At 45.8% G+C, this 23,464-nt stretch overlaps 1 protein-coding gene across 1 annotated transcript in view; it reads right to left on the bottom strand.

The window, feature by feature from the left end:
* Window positions 1-23,464, bottom strand: part of CDK6 (cyclin dependent kinase 6) — a 356,418-nt gene that overhangs the window by 112,382 nt on the left and 220,572 nt on the right. The gene's annotated exons all lie outside the window — the stretch shown is intronic.

The following is a 23,464-nucleotide window of genomic DNA, read 5'->3' as shown; positions in this document are numbered from 1 at the left end:
GGAAACGCAAAATGGCCGCCATTCCCATGTGGGTCGATGGTACTGTGCCTTGACGCAATGGGAATCTAGGGAAAAGTAAAGAAATGGTTCCAAGAATTCCTAACAAACAGATCCTCCGAGTAGCCAGCAATGGAAATCACTCCAACCCATGGAATAACCCATCAGGGGTACCCCAAGGCTCCCCTCTATCGCCTACATTATTCAACATTTACATAGCATCCTTAGGCCACCGACTACAAAAACTAAACCTAAAACACTACATATACGCAGATGACATATCCATCCTAATCCCCTTAAATGACATCTCAACTGAAATTATAGACATTCTTTCACACGTAATGAGAGAAATAGAAAAATGGACCACCAACTTCAAACTGAAACTAAATACAGAGAAAACAAAAGTCTTCTTAGCAAGCCCCAACAACAAAATAATGAGAACATCATTAAAAATAAACATCATTAAATGAATATCCGATTTCCAAAACCATAAAAATTCTGGGTGTCACACTCGACACACACTTGACCATGGCTAACCACACAAACTTAACAGTGAAGAAATGCTTTTATACTCTATGGAAGCTAAGGACTATTAAAAATACTTTGACACAACATCCTTCAGGTTACTGGTGTAATCGCTGATCCTATCCACCCTGGACTACTGTAACATCGTCTACCTGGGTATCCCACAAAAAACAATAAAAAAAAAACTGAGATTAGTACAAAACACTGCAGTTCGCTTAATCTTCGGACTGCGAAAACAAGACCACATTAGCCCATATTACAAAAAACTGCAGTGGCTACCAATGGAAGCGCGAATTCAGTTCAAATTTGCATGCATCTGCTTCAAGCAAATCTGGAGCCTAGCACCTTCCTACCTGCAAACACACTTCACTCTACACAATCCCACCCAAACAACCAGAAACAAAAACATCTTTGCCTATCCTAAAATTACTGGCTGCAAATACAAATCCTACCTTGACAGAACCTTCATGTTCCAAGCTAACCGACAACAATCCTGGTTGGGAAACTACATAAATAAAACCAGACAAACCTACCATGCATTCCGAAAATCTATCAAAACCGCTCTGTTTGATAAATTCTTCACCTAAACAGAACATTCCGCGCTCTCTACGCTTTTTCCCCCTTCAAACCCCTAAGCAATTCTTCAGGCAATTCCTACCCCCCCCACTTACTTTCCCTCCCCTACAACCCTTTTCTCCTGTAACATTCCCCTCATGCATTTGTAATTCACTGAATGTCCAGCCTTCTCTTGATGTGAACCGCCTAGAAGTCGACTGACTATGGCGGTATAGAAAAATAAAATTATTATTATTATTATAATGAACTTCAAAGCTTCTCAATCTGAAGAGAAAAATTGCCTGAAGATGATTGCCATCTGCTTCCCAGTTAACATACAGTGCAGAACAAGAGAGTACTCTCAAAAGAATAGCGGTCACTACAACACAAGTAGTGGGTAGCGTGCATGCAGTTGCTACATTGGAGTTCTCCCAAAGAATCCTTGTTATTGTGCTCTTTATAAGGCAGTATTTCAAAATTTAATTTACAACTTTACAAGATCTATGTGGCACATTGGACTGTTTCATTTGTTGGATTAATTACAAAAGAAGCTTGTTCCAATGATCAATCACTCTCTCTGTGAAGAAATACTTTCTGGTGTCGCCATGAAATTTTCCGCTCAAACTCAGGGGCGGAAAATTTCATGGCGACACCAGAAAGCATTTCTTCACAGAGAGAGTGGTTGATCATTGGAACAAGCTTCCAGTGCAGGTGATCGAGGCAGACAGCGTGCAAGACTTTAAGAATAAATGGGATACCCATGTGGGATCCCTACGAGGGTCAAGATAAGGAAATTGGGTCAGTAGGGCATAGAAAGGGGGTGGGTAAGCAGAGTGGGCAGACTTGATGGGCTGTAGCCCTTTTCTGCCGTCATCTTCTATGTTTCTATAAGAGAGTGGTAGAAACCTGGAACGCTCTTTCCAGAGGGGAAAGCACCCTTCAGGGATTCAAGACAAGGAACAGAACATATGTAAGTAAGGCTAGACTCAAATAGGGCAATGGTCTTTGACCTAAGGGCCGCTGCGTGAGCGGACTGCTGGTCTGACCCAGCAGCGGCAAATCTAATGTTTTTATTACATCTTTCAGCTAAGTGAACTTTTGGGTGAACATAGTTTGCTCTTCCATAGTTCCTTGGAATATGGGAAGGACTTTAAATACATTGTATGAATATTGATAAAAAGAAAAAAGGAAAAAATACATACAGAAGAATAATGTAAAGCGGAGTTTTCAATTTAAAAAAAGGTGGAGGTTTTCCTGATCAATGATTGCTCTAAGTATGTGATCAGTACATGAATGCTATCTGGCTTCGCAGTTCTGTTTCAATGAGCTCTTGAGGTCTTTTCCTCCACCTATGACATTTGTCACTCCCTTTTATGTTTGATTTTGTTTGGGTATTGGAGCTCACAGCGTGAATATTTTTTGGTTTTTTAGTATTTCAACATAGCCAGACTGTAATGCTTTTCTCAAAGTGTTCAGCACTAAACTTTAGGTCATATGCTAATTTGAGGTGCTCCTGGAAATTTCTAATGTCCTATCTAGCTTTTTAAGAACTGAAAGAATAAGCTAAATATGCTTGTGTTACCAAAGGGTAAACTAACAAAGTTCCTCCAGCTAAAATTGTATGAGAAAATTTTGTTTTTGTTTCTAACTTCTGTTTGATTATGAATACAGTTATGAGTGTCACTGGGATTAATATTATCATTAATGGAGTTAATTTTTCAAAAAGAGTTGCAGTTACAGCAGCTGGTAAATATACAATACCCTATTTGTACATTTTAAAATGTTACATAGATAGTGCTAGGGTAAAAATACATGTAAATGCCCTAGCATTCTATAACTAGGTATCCTCACGTTTATATGTGCACCCCTTTGCATATATAAATACAATGCATGTAAGTATCCTATGTTCTATTCTGTAAGACTATGTAAATTGTGGTAAATTTTGCACTTACGGCATGATTATCACAAAAATTATCATGCAGTAAGTGCAAAGCTTGTGAGAGTAAAATGACTTTTACAAAGAGCTTACAAAGAGGGTCCAGTTATAGAATTGCCCACAAAATTATCTCTTATACTGACTAGAAACATTTTCTCTACATAAAAATTGTTTAAAGTAAGTAAAAGGTCTTTTATAAATTAACCCCAGAGGTTACACATGTAAAAGTATGCACAGTAAGAAAGCACAAGTGTTATCTGAGGACAGCAGACAGATATTCTCACAGATGGGTGACATCATCCATGGAGCCTGGTACGGACAGTGCTAAAGTGTACTTTAAGTTTTAGAAAGCTTTGAGACTGCCTGCACCGCGCATGCGTGAGTGCCTTCCTGCCTGATGCCCAGCCTTGGGTGAGCTTAAGTGTCCTGATGTGTCTCTCATAAGTGCAACAGATGACTACAGTGTAGGCACCTGCCTCGGTTTTCTTAGAAAAAGAAAATGTGTCCCCTGATTGGCTGGTTAGATAGTGGTAGGACGCCTACCATTGCCTACAATCAAGATGCCGTTTATAGAATTTACCACTATTATAGGGCCCTCATGCTAATCAGTTAGCATGCAGGACTGCTTCAAGTGCTGGTTACACTGGTGCTTCAGGTACTGGTCAACAAAAAAAAAAGTTTTCTTTGCTACTGAGAACTTAAGAAGTGTTCTTAGTTAATTTAATGATGCTGATTTCAGATCTGTAATTAAAGTTCAGCTAGCATGTTAGGTTTCTGAGATACACGTTACTGATTTTTTAGACAGTTTGCCATATCTGCATAATATTACGAGTATGAACTATGTCCCACCAAACTTGTGTTAAGGAGTTTACTCTGAGAACAAATACGAAAACAATAAGGAGACATGTTACAACAGGGGTGCCCACACTTTTTGGGCTTGCGAGCTACTTTTTAAATGACCAAGTCAAAATGATCTACCAACAATAAAATTTAAAAAAACACAAAGCACACTGTACACAGAGAAAATGTTAATTATCATTTATATACTGGTTATTTTTTCAAAGAGATCAAGGCAGATGACTTTATGCAATTTCACTTCAGTAACAACTATACAAAAATAGACAAATATACACCCTCTCTTTTTATTAAACCGCGATTGCGGTTTTTAGCGCAGGGAGCTGCGCTGAATGCCCTGCACTGCTCTCGATGCTCACAAGCTCCCTGCGCTAAAAACCGCCATTACGGTTTAGTAAAAGGGGGCCATAGTGCAAAATATAGACAGCAAATATAAATTCTCAAAATGGCCACATTTTGATCACTAAATTGAAAATAAAATCATTTTTCCTACCTTTGTTGTCTGGTCATTATTTAAATCTTCACCCGAAATGAATCGATTAGAATCAGGTAGCACTATTCCCAACCTTGACTCTTACCACAACAGGCGGTGCACCGCGGGGCGTTAAGCTCCATCCCCTGCCAACCTTCTAACCCCACCCTGCTAGCACTCTGATTGGCCAGCGTTCTTCATGAGGCAGATTAATTACACGCCAGTCAGGAGGGGAAAAAAAGAAAAGGGAAACCGCATGGTTCTGCGATTGACTCGGGTTGCCTGAGCAATCGACGTATTGGGCAACCCTGTGTTATAGCATATATTTACGCCTCTCTTAACTCACATAAAAGTGATGTCAGCATGTTCAGAAATGTTTGAGACACTTGTTTTTACGTTTGTACTGTCTCTTTTTGCAAGAAGCAACAATACTCTCCCTTCATACTGGGATTGAACTTTCCCTGATATCTGCTTTCCATCACCTTGATATCTTGATGAAATCTTTCCCCATGCTCATCGCTGATATCATCAAGATTGGGTGGGAAGAAGTCGAGGTGAGAATGTAAGAAGTGCATTTTAAGTGACATTCTGGCCCATGAGCTGATATGCTGTAGAGTCAGCATGTGGCCCTTGATAAAGTACAGGTGACAGAACTCCAGTAGCAAAATGCTTGTTTACCAGTGTTAGTGCTGTCATATCTACTCTCCATCCCCTAACATGCTCTCTTCCCAGTACATTAAATATATATTTTTAGTGCATGCAAATTGGCCATTTTACTGTGGGATGTCAGTATATGTCCCATGGTAAGCCTTTTCAGTATGTGGTAAGCACACGCTAGTGCTTACTGAAGTTTAGTAAAAGGTGCCCTACTGTTTGTTATTGCTTTAAAAAATAATTAGCAATTGTTATTTATGAACTATGGTATTGTTCTTACTTTTGATTTTTAAGGGCTCTTAGTGCAGGCATCAACCTCAAATCCAGCAAAGGTTCATTCTTCCTGTGCATTTAAGGGATGCCTGATTAGTTGGCATAAGAAATTAATGCTGGAGGTAATAACCCAATCTCTTTCTGTTGCTAATTCATCTGCTGGAGGACAACTGGCTCAAACTAAAGGACAGATAGATAAGGCAATATTGCCAGTTAATGCCAGATAAAAGAATTCATCCAGGCTCTGATTAAGTGACAACATTCTACACATTCTTTTGCCTTAAGAAAGTTAGCAAGAGAATGGCAGCTATGTTACTTGTTTAGCACTATGGAACAAAAATATCTCTATGCTTCAAAGTTCCAGCACTCAGCACTTGCTATGACATTTTTTATTCCCTTCCCTCCCCCCCACTTTTTTTTTTTTTTGCAGCCAAATGGAAATGTTCCCTTTGGAGATAGAAAAAAGAAGAAATGTATGTGCTGAAAGTACAGAGAAGTGTTTTAGGATGCCATGGCTGTAGGCCAATGTTTACAGTCCCCCTGGGTGGGAAATGCAGAGCAAAAGGCTCTTGATGGCATGCATTAAAAGCCTTTGCTCTTGCCGCCAATGACCTTCTGCCTCTGTTTGCAAAGTAGTTCTCTTGTTAACCCCTAGTATACCATATACCTTAAAATCTCAGACAGAGCAACCTCCCTTCATTATGCAGCACTTGCCTCTGATTCCAAAAGTATATACATTTTAAATATATCACTAGAATGAATGGCTATGAAACTATAAAGAATCACCTTTTCTTAACTAGCTCTCTGCATCTAACACTCCCTTCATTATGTATTATTTATTTATTTAATTCATTTTCTATCCCGTTCTCCCCCAAGGAGCTCCGAACAGGTTACAGGTTAACATACATAATATACAGTTAACAGGTTACAATTTGCCATAGTAACAGAACAAGTTTTTTCAATACAAATTTTTTCTAATGCGACACATACTGAGGATCTATTACCAATATACATTTCTTTGTAATCCACTGACCATAGGCAGGGGAGTTAGGTGAAGAGGTATATTTTATTGCTTTCCTAAAGTTCAGGAGTCCTTCAAGGGATCTGATCTGTGGGGGCAGGTGATTCCAGTTAGGGTTACCAGATGTCTGGATTTACCTAGACCAGTGGTCGGCAAACTGCAGCTCGCGGCTTGTCTAGAGTAGGGGTGCCCAACCTGCTTCCATTCCCCGTAAAGAGGACGCCGAAGCACCGGGCCGATCAACCTTCGCCACCCGACGTCAATTCTGATGTCGGAGAGGAAGTTCTGGGTCAGCCAATCGCTGCCTGGCTGGCCCGAAACTTCCTCTCTGATGTTAGAATTGACGTCGGGTGGCGAAGGTTGGTCAGCCCGGCGCTTCAGCGTCCTCTTTACCGGGAAGGGAAGCAGGGAGAGCTCAGAACTCTGTGGCGGCCTGTTCCCTGATGGTGGCAGTGGCATCCTATTCCCCAGCGGTGGTGGCAGCCTGTTCCCCAGTGGCAGTGGCGGCCTGTTCCCCAATGGCGGTGGCTTGGGGCAGGGCAGAGAGAAAGAAAGAAAGAAAGGGGAAGGGGACAGGGAGACAGAAAGAAAGAAAGAAGGGAGACGGGAGACAGACAGAGATGGGGCATGGAGAGAGAAAGACAGACAGAAAGAAATAGAGCATGGAGAGAGAGAGAAAGGCAGACATACAGAAAGAAGGGCATGGAGAGCAAAAGAAAGAAGGGGGCAGGGTGAAAGAAAGAAAAAGTTGGGGGAGGGAATGAAGTCTGGAGGAGAGGAAGCATACAGGAGGCTGAAAGAAGGGAAGAAATATTGGATGCACAGTCAGAAGAATAAAGTGCAACTAGAGACTGATCAAATTACCAGACAACAAAGGTAGGAAAAATGATTTTATTTTCAATTTAGTGATCAAAATGTGTCCATTTTGAGAATTTATATCTACTGTCTATATTTTGCACTATGGCCCCTTTAACTAAACCGCAATAGCAGTTTTTTTTAGTGCAGGGAGCCTATGAGCATCGAGAGCAGCATAGGGCATTCAGCTCAGCTCTGTGCGCTAAAAACTGCCATCGTGGTTTAGTAAAAAGGGAGGGGGTATATTTGTCTATTTTTGTATAGTTGTTCCTGAGGTGTCATTGCATAAAATCATCTGCCTTGACCTCTTTGAAAACCCGCAGAAAATATTTTCTGCGTACAGTGTGCTTTGTGTTTTTTTAAATTTTATTGTTGGTAGATCATTTTGACTTTGCCACAAAGGTAAGGGGGAGGGAGGGAGGGGAGCTGCTGAAAGACATCTAGTAATCCTTGCAGGCTTGACTGTGCAGGAAATTATTTTTGTAAAATCATGTTTTGTTATGTGACTGGCATTATTTAGACTTTAATTTATATGAATGAATAAAATGAAAATGATATAAAATTGCTTGCTTGTTTTTATGTGCGTGCACTGAAGGGAAGTAGAGAGAGAGTAGGCTGAGGACGCTGAAGGGAAATGGGGAAGAGAGAGTGGGGAGAAGACGCTGATTTATAAATTGACAATTGTACAGAATATTGTTTCTTTTTATACTTTAATATAATAAGTTCAGTATAAAACTATTTGTGAGGATGGGATCAGATGGTGCGGGGACTGAGCTCACGGGGAAGCGTGGGGGGACGGAGACAAATTTTTTCCCCGTGTCATTCTCTAGGCTCTGCCATGAATCGATTTTGACTACGTGCGGGAGAGTGGGGTGTCAGTCGGGTTGATATAGCCTTCGTAGCGCAAGCGGGCACAGGGTATGGCTCTCAACAAAAATCTTAATCATTGTACAGCTGATTTTGGCTCTTTTGATTAATGAGTTTGTCTACATCAGAGACGACCTTTACGGCAGCCATATGCAACTACAACGCTCCGGCTGCTGTAAGAAGGCAGTTTAGACATCGCCGGCCACAGGGCAGGGAGTTTGTCGGACCGGGCCTGTTGGGGGGGGGGGGGTGACAGCGCCACGAAGGTAAGGGGCAGGGAGGGAGAAAGGGAGGAAAGGCAGGGTGAAGAGGAAAAGACACTGAAGAGAAATGGGTAAAACAGAGGGGGGAGAAGGACGCTGAAAGCACATGGGGAAGACAGAGGGGGGAGAAGGATGCTGAAAGCGCATGGGGAAGACAGAGGGGGGAGAAGGATGCTGAAAGGACATGGGGAAGACAGAGGGGGAGAAGGACGCTGAAGGGAAATGGGGAAGAAAGAGTGGGAGTAGACACTGAAGGGAAATGGGGAAGACATAGGGGGGAGAAAACACTGAAGGGAAATGGGGATGACAGAGTGGGGAGAAGATGCTGGAAGGGAAGAAGACAGAGATGCCAGACTATGGGGGGGGGGGAGAGGAGGGAAGAAAATGGGTGCAAGACCAGTTTGGAAGGGGGGAGAAAGGGAGAGGCACAGTAACAGAGCAAATGGAAGATGCAAAGAGAAGAGAGACAGTGGATAGAAGGAATTGAATGAGAAGATGAGGAAAGCAGAAACCAGACAACAAAGGTAGAAAAAAAATTCTATTTCTTTTTTTTTTTTGCTTCAGGATAAAGTAGTATATTAGTTGTGTTGATAAAAATTTATAAACAAAGCCCTGCCAGCTGAACATCTCTTTCTCCAGTTCAGTAGCCAGAACTTTGATTTAAAAGGAAGGAATAAGCTAAATATTGCAGTACTGAGGGTTGTATGGATGCTGCGGGGACGGTGATGGGGCGGTGAAGGGAATGGCGGTGACGGAGCAGTGAAGAGGACGGTGCAGTGACGGGGACAGATTTTTTTCCCCCGTGTCATTCTCTAGTGCTCACATCAAAAGCTTCCCTCTGACTCAGCTTCTTATTTCCGCTTTTGACTGAGCACCACGTTGCCGATCTGAAGTTCTGCTGATGCTGGGGGTAGAAGGAGGCCCATTGCCGATCTTAAGTGTGATCGCGGGGGGGGGGGGGGGCATTGCCGATCTTGTTGCCAAAATCAGAAAGGTGAAGAAGGGAGAAAGATGGGCCTGTGGTGGATGGAGAGATTGAAAGAAGGGGGCAGATGATGGAAGTGGGGAGAAGGGGCAGATGATGGAAGTGGAGAGAAGGGGGAAGGAGAAGGGGCAGATGATGGAAGTGGGGAGAGAGAAGAGGGCAGATGATGGAAGTGGGGGGAAAGAGAGAGAAGGGGCAGATGATGGAAGTGGAGAGAAAGGGAGAGAGAAGAGGGCAGATGATGGAAGTGGGGAGAAGGGGAAGATGATGGAAGTGGGGAGAGAGAAGAGGGCAGATAATGGAAGTGGAGAGAAGGGAGAGCAAATGCTGAATGGAAGAGGAGAAAGAGAACACATACTGGATGGAAGGAGGGATAAAGAAAAAGGACATATGCTGGATGGGGGAAGAAGATAAGAGTTAGTGAGATAGTGGAGGGGTGAAGGAAAGGGGTGGTATGCTGTGGGTAGACATAGTGAAAAGAGGGAAACTGAGGACTGCATAGTAAGAAATAATTTAATTTAGACAGAGGCAGAAAATAAAGAAGGAAGACCAGAGAAGGGAAGAGAGAGAGGAGAGAGAGAGATGCCAGAGAACGGGGAAGGAGACAGAGATATCAGATCTGAGCGGAGGAAATGAGAAGAGAGAGATGCTAAAAACCACAGGGGGAGGGAAAGAGAGATGAAAGGAGAAAGATGCCAGACCATGAGGGAACAGAGGGAAGATGATGGATGCCAGACCAAAGGGGGGAGGTCTAGAGGAGAGATGGCAGGGGGAGACAGACAGTTTCTGGAAGGGGCAGACAGTGGATGGAACGGGCAGATGCTGGATTGAAAAGACAGGGCAGACGCTGGAAGAAAAAGAGTGAAAAGAAGATAAAAGCAGAAACCAGAGACAACAAAAGGTAGAAAAAGCACAGTTACTTACCATAACAGGTGTTATCCAGGGACAGCAGGCAGCTATTCTCACATAATGGTGATGTCACTGATGGAGCCTCGATGCGGAAGCCTCACAAGCAGACTTGCTTGGAGAAACCAGAAGTTTCGAGTCAGCCGTACCGAGCATGCGCGAGTGCCTTACCGCCCAGCACAGGACACGTCTCCTCAGTTCAGATAGCTAGCAGAGAAGCCAACCAGGGGAGGTGGGTGGGTTGTGAGAATAGCTGCCTGCTGTCCCTGGATAACACCTGTTACGGTAAGTAACTGTGCTTTATCCCAGGCAAGCAGGCAGTCTCTTTTCACATATGGGTGACCTCCAAGCTAACCAGAATGGGATGGTAGGAGTGTTGGCAATGCAGGAGAATAAATTTTGTAACACTGCCTGGCCAAAATGGCCATCCCATCTGGAGAAAACATCCAGACAAAAGTGAGAAGTGAAATTATGAACCGAGGACCAAGTGGCAGCCTTGCAAATTTCCTCAACAGGTGTAGATCTGAGGAAAGCTAAGCTGCCATTGCTCTGACCTTATGGGCTGTGACTTTACTGTGTAAGGGTAATCCAGCCTGAGCATAGCAGAAATAGATACAAGCAGCCATCCAGCTGGAGATGGTACATTGAGAGAGAGGGTGTCCCAACTTGTTTGGATCGAAAGAGACAAAAAGTTGAGGAGCAGTTCTGTGTGGTTTGGTACATTCCAAATAGAGGGCCAAAGCACATTTACAGTCCAGAGTATGAAGAGCTGATTCTCCAGGATGAGAATGAGGCTTTGGAAAGAACACTGGAAGAATAATGGATTGGTTGAGATGAAATTCCGATACCACTTTAGGGATGAATTTAGCATGAGTATGTAGGACCACCTTATCAGGATGGAAGACAGTGAAAAGTGGATCAGCAACTAAAGCTTGAAGCTCACTGACTCTTCTAGCAGAAGTGAGAGCAATGAGAAACACCACTTTCCAAGTGAGAAACTTGAGATGAGCCGTAGCATTGGTTCAAATGGAGGCTTCATCAATTGAACAAGAACATTGAGGTCCAAAACCACAGGAGGTGGTTTGAGAGGAGGACTGACATTGAAAAGTCCTTTCATGAATCTGGAAATCACTGGATGAGCAGAGAGGGGTTTTCCTTCAATAGGCTGATGGAAAGCCGCAATTGCACTGAGATGGACTCGGATCATAAGAACATAAGAAGTTGCCTCCACTGGGTCAGACCAGAGGTCCATCCTGCCCAGCGGTCCGCTCCCGCGGCGGCCCATCAGGTCCACGACCTGTGAAGTGGTTTCTGACCACTTCTATAACCTACCTCCAGTTCTATCTGTACCCCTCTATACCCTTATCCTCCAGGAACCTATCCAAACCTTCCTTGAACCCGTGTACAGAGTTCTGGCTTATCACCTCCTCCGGAAGCTTGTTCCATGTGTCCACCACCCTCTGGGTAAAAAAGAACTTCCTAGCATTTGTTCTAAACCTGTCCCCTTTCAATTTCTCCGAGTGACCCCTAGTGCTTGTGGCTCCCCACAGTTTGAAGAATCTGTTCTTATTCACTTTCTCTATGCCCTTTAGGATTTTGAAGGTTTCTATCATGTCCCCTCTAAGTCTCCTCTTCTCCAGAGAGAACAGCCCCAGCGTTTTTAACCTATGAGAAATTTTCCATACCTTTTATCAGTTTAGTCGCCCTCCTCTGCACTCCCTCAAGTACCGCCATGTCCTTTTTGAGGTACGGCGACCAGTATTGAACACAGTACTCCAGGTGCGGGTGCACCATTGCGCGATACAGCGGCATGATGACTTCCTTCGTCTTGGTTGTGATACCCTTTTTGATGATGCCCAGCATTCTGTTTGCTTTCTTTGAGGCTGTCGCACACTGCGCCGATGGTTTCAGTGATGTGTCGACCATCACCCCCAGATCCCTTTCAAGGTTACTCACCCCTAGCCGTGTTCCCCCCATTTTGTAGCTGAACATCGGGTTCTTTTTCCCTACATGCATGACCTTGCATTTCTCTACGTTAAAACTCATTTGCCACTTTTTTGCCCATTCTTCCAGTCTCGTTAGGTCCCTTTGCAGGTTTTCACAGTCTTCCGTGTTCCTAACCGTGCTGCAGAGTTTGGTGTCATCAGCAAATTTGATAACCTCTCATTTTGTCCCCGTCTCCAGATCGTCAATAAATATATTGAACAATAGACCCCTGTGGAACTCCGCTCATGACCCATTGCCAGTCTGAGTATTGGCCCTTTACTCCAACCCTCTGTTTCCTGCCTGCCAACCAGTGTTTGATCCATCGGTAGATATCCCCTTGCACCCCGTGGTTCCACAGCTTTTTTAGTAGCCGTTCGTGAGGTACCTTGTCGAAGGCTTTTTGGAAGTCAAGGTAAATGATGTCTATGGATTCCCCCTTATCCATCTGGCTGTTTATTCCCTCGAAGAAGTACAGCAAGTTCGTGAGGCACGACCTTCCCTTGCAGAAGCCATGCTGGCTCGCCTTCAGTTGTCCATTGTTTTCTATGTGTTCGCTGATTGTGTCCTTTACCATTGCTTCCATCATCTTTCCCGGAACCGAAGTCAAGCTCACAGGCCTGTAGTTTCCAGGGTCACCCCTTGATCCCTTCTTAAAGATGGGCGTGACATTTGCTATTTTCCAGTCCTCTGGGATCTCCCCAGTTTTTAGGCGAAGTGTCTCTGCTATTTCGTTTCTCAGTTCTTTTAGTACCCTTGGGTGGACGCCGTCCGGGCCCGGTGATTTGTCGCTCTTCAGTCTATCTATCTGTCTGAGGACATCCTCTTTGCTTACCTCTAGTTGTACCAGCCTTTCGTAGTGTTCTCCGTTTATAATCACCTCGGGTTCTGGGATATTGGATGTGTCCTCTCTGGTGAAGACTGACGAGAAGAATTTGTTTAACCTGTCAGCTATCTCTTTTTCCTCCTTTATCGCTCCTTTCCTGTCTCCGTCGTCCAGTGGTCCCACTTCCTCTCTGGCTGGTTGTTTCCCTTTCACATACCTGAAGAAGGGTTTGAAGTTTCTTGCTTCTCCTGCCAGTCTTTCCTCATATTCTCTCTTTGCTTTCCTGACCTCTCGATAGCATTCTTTCTGGTGTCTTTTGTGCTCTTCCTGGTTTTCCTTTGTTGGTTCCTTTTTCCATTTCTTGAAGGATGATTTCTTGTCGCTTATCGCCTTATTAACTGCAGTTGTTATCCATGCTGGGTTTCTAGTTTGATTTTTTTTTGCACCCTTTCCTGAACCTTGGGACGCACAGGTCTTGTGCTTCGAGCACTGTGCCTTTAAGCAGTGTCCAGGTTTCCTTTACGGTCTTCATCTTCCCTGAGCTGTTGCTGAGCTTTTTTCCTACCATTTTCCTCATGTCTTTGTAGTTTCCTTTTCTGAAGTTGAGTGCTGTCGTTGTGGATCTTTTCACCTTTGATGTTCCCATGTTTAATTTGTACTGGATCATGTTGTGATCGCTGTTCCCTAACGGTGCTAGTACCACCACTTCCTTTGCGGGTCCCTCTAGCCCGTTGAGGATTAGGTCTAGAGTGGCATCCCTTCGTGTTGGTTCTGTGACCAGCTGCTCCATGAAACAGTCCCTTATCACCTCTAGGAATTTAGTTTCTCTCGTGCATTTTGAGTACCCAATGTCCCAGTCTATTCCCGGATAGTTGAAATCCCCCCTAACCACCACCCTTCCACTTTTGCACACCTGCCTCAGTTCGGCCTCCAGGTCCAGGTCGTTTGCTTCTGGCTGTCCTGGTGGGCGATAGTAAAGTCCCAATTTGATGTCAGCTCCTTCCCCTCCTGTTAGCTTAACCCATAGTGACTCCAGACTGTCTGCCTTTATTGTTGTTTCTGTTCTGGATGAAGGAATGTAGTCCTTTATATACAGTGCTATTCCTCCCCCCTTCTTGTGCGCCCTGTCCCTCCTGTAGAGTTTGTACCCTGGCAGGGCCACATCCCATTTGTTGTCCTCTGACCACCATGTCTCAGTGATTCCTATTATGTCTAGGCCCTTATTTCTGGCTATAACTTCTAGCTCCCCCATTTTAGTCCTTAGGCTCCTAGCGTTTGTATATAGGCAATTTAAGTCCCGGTTAGTTACCTTTTCTTTTGGGTCTACTCTTGATTTGATGCTCCTGCTGGTCTCCTCACGGGCTGCCTCCTGTGGTGTGTCTATCCCGTCCTCCGCCCACTTCTTTGGTCTTTGATAGCCCTCTGGTTCCGGCTGTGTCCTCCATGTCTTGCTCTTTAGCTCTAATTGCCTCTCGGGTCCCTGTACTGTATCCTTGGGTTTATGTCCATAAAGTGTCCATTTTGCCTCTAGTCCACTATCTTCATTTCCTGTTTCAGTATCCTTGCTCGATACTGTGGTCCGATGTGTCGAGGTCAGATCGACTCTCGGCTTTCCCCTTGTTATCAGTTTAAAGTCATGTCTATGCAGGTCTGGATGTTACGTGCCAGCATCCTCGTCCCAGCCGTGCTCAAGTGCAGTCCGTCTCTCCTGTAGAGCTTGTTTTTCCCCAGGAAGGTTGACCAGTTCCATACAAAGAGGAAACCTTCCTCATCACACCATCGCCTCAGCCATCCATTTGTTACTTGCAGCTCGGTCTGCCTCCTCGCATCTGCCCTTGGCACTGGCAGGATCTCTGAAAAGGCTATCTTCCCTGTCCTCAGCTTCAGCTTCCTCCCCAGGATCTTAAACTGCTCGGTCAGTGTAGTCATGTTGAAATTTCTTCTGCTGACGTCATTGGTTCCGACGTGGATTATCACTGCTGTTTCCTCTGTCTCAGCTCCCTCCATGATTCTTTCGATTCTGTCGGAGATGTCCTTTGTCCTCGCCCCTGGGAGACATGTCACTAGGCGATCCGCTCTGCCTCCTGCTATGTGACTGTCCACCTCTCTCAGGATTGAGTCTCCCACCACGATAGCAGATTTTCCTCTCCTCAGCTTTCTCCTGGGTCTCAGGTCTGTGTTGATGATTGGGTCCTCCAATCTTTCCTTCTCCTGATTTGTTTCTCCGCTAGGTTCCTCTCCCTCGGCTCCTGGTGGGTCCTGGTGGGTCCCGGTGGCTCCTGGTGGGTCCTGACCTCCATCCGTTTGTTCCCTTCTGAAGAGCGGGTGTTCCTGTGTTTCTACCATCTTGCAGGCCTCCTCGATGAATCTTTCGAGCTCCCTGACCTGTTCGTTGATGTGGTTTTCTCTGGTGGTGTCCTCAGTTGGTTCAAGCTCCCTTGGTTCCTCTATGGAGCGGAGTCCTTCTAGCTCCTGTACTTTGATCTGCAGTCTCCCGACCTCCTTCTTCAGGCTAGCCAGTTCCTGACATCGACTGCATATGTAGGCCTGCCTCCCAGAAGGGAGGTAGTCATACATGTGACAATCAATGCAGTACACTGGAAAGCTTCGCTGGCCTTCTGCTGCCTCCATTATTCCTTCCTTGTGATTAAAGTTCCTTGGTGCGCTGGAGTTCGTCTGACGTGTAGCTAGGTGGAGAAATATAGAGGAAAAGAAAAATAATGAGTATAGAAGAAAGAATATATATATATATATTTTTTTAAGAAGTTATTAAAGAAGATTGAAATTGAAATTGCTGCTGAGCAGCCTGGACTCCTGGCTCCTTCTCTCGGCTCCTTTGCAAAGGCGCCCTCGCTAAGGCGAGCGCCTTTGCCGCTCGCCTTCGCCGCATGCCGAACGGCTGCGCGCCGTTGGCTCGCCCCCTTTTAAGGGGGAGCCTGGGCACTGAAGCGACCTCTGACGCGGTGGGGGTGGGCGGAGCTTTCTCTCGCTGCTACCCCGATCAGTCCTCCACCCCTCCTGGCTGATTCCTGTCCTCTGCCTTGCTTGCCTGTCCTCTCAGCCCTGGCTCTCCCTCTGCCACCGATCCTGTCCTCTCAGCCCTGGCTCTCCCTCTGCCTCCCGATCCTTTGAGTAACAAGAAGAATTAGATTAGAATGCCGCCGCGGTCTGCCTCGTGCTCAGGCTTCCTGCCTTTTAAGGGGGAGCCTGGGCACTGAAGCGACCTCATACGCGGTGGGGGTGGGCGGAGCTTTCTCTCACTGCTACCCCGATCAGTCCTCCACCCCTCCTGGCTGGTTCCTGTCCTCTGCCTTGCTTGCCTGTCCTCTCAGCCCTGGCTCTCCCTCTGCCACCGATCCTGTCCTCTCAGCCCTGGCTCTCCCTCTGCCTCCCGATCCAGTGAGTAACAAGAAGAATCAGATTAGAACGCCGCCGCAGATCGATGTAGACTTGAGGACAGAGGTGAATAAGTGCAAAAGGTAGTCCAAAACAGAAGATAAGGAGGAATGTTGAGGCTCCTTAGTTTGAGAAAAACAACATGTAGAAAATCTAGTCCATTTTTGGTAATAGCATTGTCTAGTGGTAGGATTTCTAAAAGCCTTGAAAATGTCTCTTATAGGTTGAGAAAACTGAAGAGGAGTTATGTTTAGAGGTACCTAGCTGTCAGGTGTAGAGACTGCAGGTTGGGATGAAACAGAGATCCTTGACTCTGTGTAAGCAGAAATGAAAAAACTGGTAGAAGGTATGGCTCCCTGCTGCTGAGTTGAAGTAGAAGGGAGTACCAAGGTTGTGTCGGCCACCGAGGAGCAATCAGAATCATGGTGGCATGATCGTTATTCAACTTGACCAGAGTCTTGAGAATGAGAGGGAATGGAGGGAATGCATAGAGGAAGAGATTCGTCCATTCCAAAAGAAAAGCATCTGTCTCGAGGCGATGAGGAGAATATATGCTGGAGCAGAACTGAGGCAGTTTGTGGTTGTAGGGAGCTGTAAAGAAATCTATCTGAGGCGTTCCCCACTCAGAAAAAAAGTGATGACGAGGTGAGGAATAGAGTATCCATTCGTGAGGTTGCAGAAGACGACTCAAGTTGTCCGCCAAGCAATTTTTCGCCCCTTGGATGTAGACAGCTTTGAGGAAGGTGTTGTGGTGGATTGCCCAGTCCCAAACCTTCAGAGCTTCTTGACAAAGGGAGGAAGAACACGTCCCTTCATGTTTGTTGACATAGTATATGGTGATTTGGTTGTCCGTCCGAATGAGGACCACCTGGTCGTGAAGATGGTGAAAAGTGCTGAGAGCATTGAAAATCGCTCTGACTTCTAACAGATTGATGGGATAGTGACGATCTGTACTGGTCCAATGGCCTTCTGTACGGAAACCATCAAGATGAACGCCCCATGCGTAGGTCGAAGAATCTTTTGTGAGGACCTTCTGATGGGGGGGCGTTTGAAAAAGCAAGCCTCTGGAGAGATTGGAAGAGAGCATCCACCAACTGCTTCAATGAAGGAGTGATTGATATGTGTCGAGAAAGTGGGTCGCAAACCTGCGTCCATTGAGATGCCACTGAGGAATTGTGAGGTGAAGTCGAGCAAAGGAGTCACGTGTACTGTGGAGGCATGTGACCTAGTAGTACCCTCATGTATCTCGCTGAAATGGAAGAGTGGGAAAACACTGTATGACAGAGTTGAAGGAGAGCTTCCAGACGTTGTTGTGGAAGGAATGCTCTGAGTTGGATAGCATCCAGAACAGCTCCGATGAATTGTAGATTCTGTGAGGGCTGAAGTTGGGATTTGGGAAAGTTGATTTAGAATTCCAAACTGTGGAGGAATCACTTAGTCCATTGGGTTGCTACAATAACCCCCTGAGATGTGGAATCCTTGATGAGCCAGTCGGCTAGGTAAGGAAACACCTGAAGACCATGGTTCCTTAGAGCTGCTGCTACCACCATCAGACACTTGGTGAAGACTCCAGGCCAAAGGGTAGCACTCTGTATTGAGAATCCAGACGCTCCACCCAAAATCTAAGATACTGACAGGAAGACGGATGAGAGAGGATGTGAGTAGAAACCTCCTCGAGATCCAGAGAACATAAGCAATCATTCTTATCTATATTGAAAAAGGTTCTCAGATCGCCTGTCCTCATTGGAACTTAGGAAGAAACGGGAGTAAAACCCACTGCTCATCCTCGATGGCATGGAGATGAAGCAGAGCTGTAACTTCCTGAAGAAGAAGGGCAGTCCAGAATGGATTGGAAGGATACTATCTTAGAGGAAGCTCTGGTGGAACCTGAGGGAAAGGAAGAGAGTGTCCAACCTTGATTACTGAGAAAGGACAGAGGCAGAACGATGGAGGGTATGCTCTGTTAAGACAGTCAAAAAAGGCTGCAAAGCCTTAGGTGCAGCAGAAGGCTGAGGTTTCTGTTGCTTCTGTTGCTGCGGTTCCTTGGAAGGGGTTCGTTTTGCAGGGGCTGACAGTGGTTATGGTCTGACAATGGAAGCAAAAGATGTTTTATTGTCCCACACTTCCAGGTGGCAGCCTCTATAGATTCATGAAAGAAGCCATTGCTCTGGCAAGGAATGTTAGCCAGACGGACCTGAAGATTAGGAAATATGGTAATGGTGCAAAGCAAGGCCTAGCGGTGCAGTGCTACAGAGAAACAGTAGCCCTAACCGACAGTTCAAGGCATCATAAGATGACTGGAGAAGATGCAATCCGAGTTGTGACAGAGTAGTAGTAACGCCTTGGAACTCGAAATGTGTATGTAAATCCAGGTGCTTCAGGAAACCTGGAAGAAGATCAAGAAGGATCTTGATAAAGACGGTGTCCAAACTTGTCTATAGTCTGACCCACCCTTTCAGAAGGAACAGTAGGATAGACCTTGGAATGATGGGTTCCATTCAAAAGGAACTCCAGAAGGAGGGACTGGAGAGATAATTGTGAATTCCCAAACCCTTTGCAATGCAGAGATCTATACCTCGAGATCAGGATGCCTGGAACAGCAGGCATAATAGGAGTCTACAGACAACGGTTGAAAGCTTGAGATAAATGCTTGTCAAGAGGAAGCTTAAGTGACTCTGCAGGAGGGTGAGGTAATACATGACCTGGAAATACTCCTTAGAGTATTTAGAACTAGCATCGAACTGAATTTTCACATCATCAGCTGATCCGCCAAGGCCTTGGCTCAATAAGGGATCGATGACCTCGAGGTGAGAACGAAGGTAAAGCCTCTCTGGAGAAGTGACAATCCAAAGAATATGAAGACTTGGAGGAGGCAATGGAAATAGCTGATTCCTCAGGTCCAGAGCGGTGACCTGGAGTGAGGAGTTGGGGGCCTCGAAGAACTGAAAAGTCTGCCATGAGGCCCAAATGAAGAAGGCTGTCCTTAGAAGATTTGCACCTCGAGAGATGTCTCAATGAAGGCTTTGATCGGCAACGAGAGTGATGCTTGAAAGCAGGACTCGAGGATCGAGGAAACTTCGCCCTATGTATGGAAACAGGCAACCCTGCTGGTGAATAGATAGGGCTCGAAGCTATAGATCGAAACTCAGTAGTTTGGATCAAGAAATCTCAAATCACTCCCAAAGACTCTGTTCCTTGTATGGAGTGTGAAGGTTCCAATCGAGACACTCGCAAAGAATCTACTCCTTGCATAGAATGTGGAGGTTCCAATCGAGACACTCGCAAAGACTCTGCTCCTTGCATTGAGTGTGTATATGCCAGACCAGACACTCGCAAAGACTGTGCTCCTTGCATCGAGTGTGTATAGGCCAGACCAGACACTCGCAAAGACTCTGCTCCTTGCATCGAGTGTGTATATGCCAGACCAGACACTCGCAAAGACTCTACTCCTTGCATAGAGTGCAAAGCTTCAGCTCGGGACACAAGCAGGGACTCGACCTTGCGAGAGACTGCTGATTGCCCGGGCTGAATTAGAAAAGGCATTGTCGAGGCAGAACCATATTTGCTCAATAACTGAACAAATTGCTGCTCTAACATGGTCTGGAGAGAAGCCTGCAAAAGTGGATCCGCGTCTGAAATTGGACCACTTGCTGAGGCTAAAGTTTCCACAGAGGCAATGTCCAAATGAAGACGGGCTGATCGAGAAGGATGTCACCGAGAAGTTTATGCTGAAGAATATCTCCAAGAAAACTTGATGACGTTGAAGGACTCGAGGTTGAAAGGTAGCCCAGCGCTCGCACGACTTCGGATGATGTATAGGCCCTATTCGTGAGAGAAATCACACGCTGGTAGTGGCTACACCTCTTGAAGCCCGTGACCCGCCGGGACATAGAAGGAAAGAGAGCCGCAATGAAGTTGAAGCCCGCAGGCTGTGGTCGCCGGCCTGGCCCGCCAGTCAGTCACTGAAGAAAAATAAAAAGTAAAATAAGTCTTCTTTTCTTTTTTTTTTAAACTGTAAAGAAAGTAACACAGCGATTCGCGAAGAAAATAAACACAAACCAGTCAAAGACGGACTTCTTGGCTCCACAGAAAACTGAGAACTGAGGAGACGTGCCCTGTGCTGGGCGGGAAGGCACTTGCGCATGCGCGGTGCGGTTGACTCAAAACTTCTGGTTTCTTCAAGAAGTCTGCTTGTGAGGCTTCTGCATCGAGGCTCTGTCTGTAACATCACCCTTATGTGAGAATAGGCTGCCTGCTTGCCCTGGGATAAAAATCATTTTATTTCTATTTTGTCATTAGAATATATCAGATTTGAAATATATATCCTGCTAGAGACATAACTGGGGACTGCAAAGCCCAGGCAGTGCTTCTTTAGCTTCTAGCTGGCTTAGGGCTCTCTTGGACCAGGGGGTAGTTGCCCTAGTTGCACTCCCCTAACACTATTCCTGTCATGTGTGACTGCAGTATTCTGTTAGCATGATATTTCTGTGTAGCATTCTATAATAATTTGGCTTGTTCAGTTTTCTTGATAGTAGAGGGGATATATGTGAAGGGGAGGGAAGACAGGTGTTTTGTTGGTCCTTGCTTTGTATATTTATAAAATAACAATTGTACAGAATATTGTTTCTTTTTATACTTTAATAAAATATATTCAATATAAAATCATAACTGAGACTTGTGCGGATGGGATCAGATGGTCTGCGGGGACTGAGCTTGCGGATACGGGGCAGAAATGTGTTTTTTAAATTTCAGTCTTAGTAGTTTGCCGGTCCACAAAATAATTCTTTTATTTCTGCTGGTCCATGGATGTAAAAAGGTTGAAAAACACTGCTCTAGAGCAGAGTCGGCAGCTGCGCTGAGGTGCAGGAAGGTCCCCCGATGACTCGTCTGCCGGCTTTGCTCCAGAAGAAGTAAGTTATGTCGGAGGGGGTGGACCCAGCAGATGCAGTCATTGCGGGTCCTTGCCGCAACTCCCTGGGTCTGCCGGGTCAACCCCCTCCAAAGTAATTTACTTCTTCAGGAGCAAAGCCTGGAGTCATTGCGGGACCTTCCAGCACGTGGCTGCCGACTCTGCTCCAGAGCTCGTACGTCGGAATGGGGTGGACCGGCAGCCGGCAGCTACAGTCATCGTGAGAAAGAAGCAGGACTGCTGGAATGAAAGAGTGGTGCAGGGAGAGAAAGGGGGCAGGGTGGTATGGAAGGGTGTACAGGGAAAGGGGAGAGAGACATAAGGGGGAAGGATACTGGATGGAATTGGATTGGAGGGAAAGAAAGGGGCAGATGCTGACTGAAGAGGGGTGGATGGAGAGAGAAAGGGCAGACATTGGAAATGGGAGGAGAGAAAGAGGGGAGCAGACGATGGAAGTGGACAGAGAGGAGAAGAAGGTACTAGATGGAAGGGGTAGAGAAAGAGGGCACATGATGGAAGGAGGGGATAAATAAAAGGAGGGCACATGATGGGGGGAAAAAGATTGAGTTTGGGTAATACTGGAGGGGGTGAGGGAAAGAGGTGGCGAGCTGTAGGTAGACAGTAAAAAAGGAAATTGATGAGAGGGTAGTAAGAACGTAATATAGATGGATGCAGAAAATAAATTGAAAAGGAAAATGAGGGAAGAAAGGGATTGCAGAAGAGAGGTGTGGGAGAGGGAAGGAGAGGAGAGACATGCCTCCTGTCCCATTGTCCCCACAGACAGCTTCGGGACGCTGAAATGTCCCGTTTTCAGGAACAGCGTCCCAAAGCTGTGCTCGGGGACAACGGGACAGGCGATCACTTCCTGTCCCTCCCTGCTGCTAAAAAAAAAGAAAAGCCTCCCCATCTTTCCCCCTGTCTGTTGCTCTTACTGCCCAGCCGCTACAGCTGCTAAACCCGACAGGAAGTCTTCTTTCCGACGTCAATTCTGACGTCGGAGAGGACGTTCTGGGCCAGCCAATCACTGCCTGGCTGGCACAGAACGTCCTCTCCGACGTCAGAATTGACGTCAGAAAGAAGATTCCTGTTGGGTTTAGAGCGGCAGGGCAGTAAGAGTAGCAGACAGGGGAAAGATGAGGAGGCTTTTTTTTTTTTTTTGCGGCAGGGAGGGAAGGAGATAGGTAGGCAGGCAAGCAGGCTAGTTTTGGCCAGGGAGGGATGGAAGGAAAGAGGTAGACAGGTAGGCAGCCTGGCTTTGGCCAGGGAGGGAGGGAGAGAGGTAGACAGGCAGGCAGGCTGGCTTGGGAGGTTGGTGTGGGACAAAGTGTGGAAGGCAGTGAGAGGGACATAGGAAGGAGGCACTGGGGGCACTAAAGACATGGGAAGGAGGCACTGGGGGCACTAAAGACAAGGGAAGGAGGCACTGGGGGCACTAAAGACAGGAAGGGGCATTAAGGACACAGGACGGAGGCACTGGGGGCACTAATGACACAGGATGGAGGCACTGGGGGCACTAAGGACACAGGACGGAGGCACTGGGGGCACTTAGGACACAGGACAGAGGTACTGGGGGCACCAAGGACATGAGAAGGAGGCTCTGGGGGCACTAAGGACATGGGAAGGAAGGAGGGAAGGAATAGAAAGGACAATTGTTGGGCCTGAGTGCAGAAAGAAAGAAACAAAAGAAAGGATACACAGACAGAAGGAAACGCAACCAGAAACTCATGAAATCACAAGACAACAAAGGTAGGAAAAATGATTTTATTTTTAATTTAGTGATCAAAACGTGTCAGTTTTGAGAATTTATATCTGCTGTCTATATTTTGCACTATATTTGTCTATTTTTCTTTAGTTACTGAGGTGACATTGCATATTTGAAAGTCATTTGCCTTGACATCTATGAAAACCCCCCAAATATAAATGATAATTAACAATTTCTCTGCGTATAGTGTGCTTTGTAGTTTTTTAAAAATTTTATAGCTACCATTATGAATTAATAAGATATGTGTACATGAAAAATGAATGGAAGAAATTGGGGGCGGGATTGGGGGGGTGGGGCTAGGGTGGGGTTGGGGTGGGGCTAGGGTGGGATTGGGGGCGGGACTGACAATTAATAGATGTCCCCTTTTGATGAAAAAATAAATGGTCACGTTAGACATGCCAGACCAATGGGGGTGAAAGGAGAT

The sequence above is a fragment of the Geotrypetes seraphini genome, chromosome 2 (assembly GCF_902459505.1).
Source record: "Geotrypetes seraphini chromosome 2, aGeoSer1.1, whole genome shotgun sequence".
NCBI lineage: Eukaryota > Metazoa > Chordata > Amphibia > Gymnophiona > Dermophiidae > Geotrypetes > Geotrypetes seraphini.
This window is presented reverse-complemented; position numbering and strand designations above follow the sequence as displayed.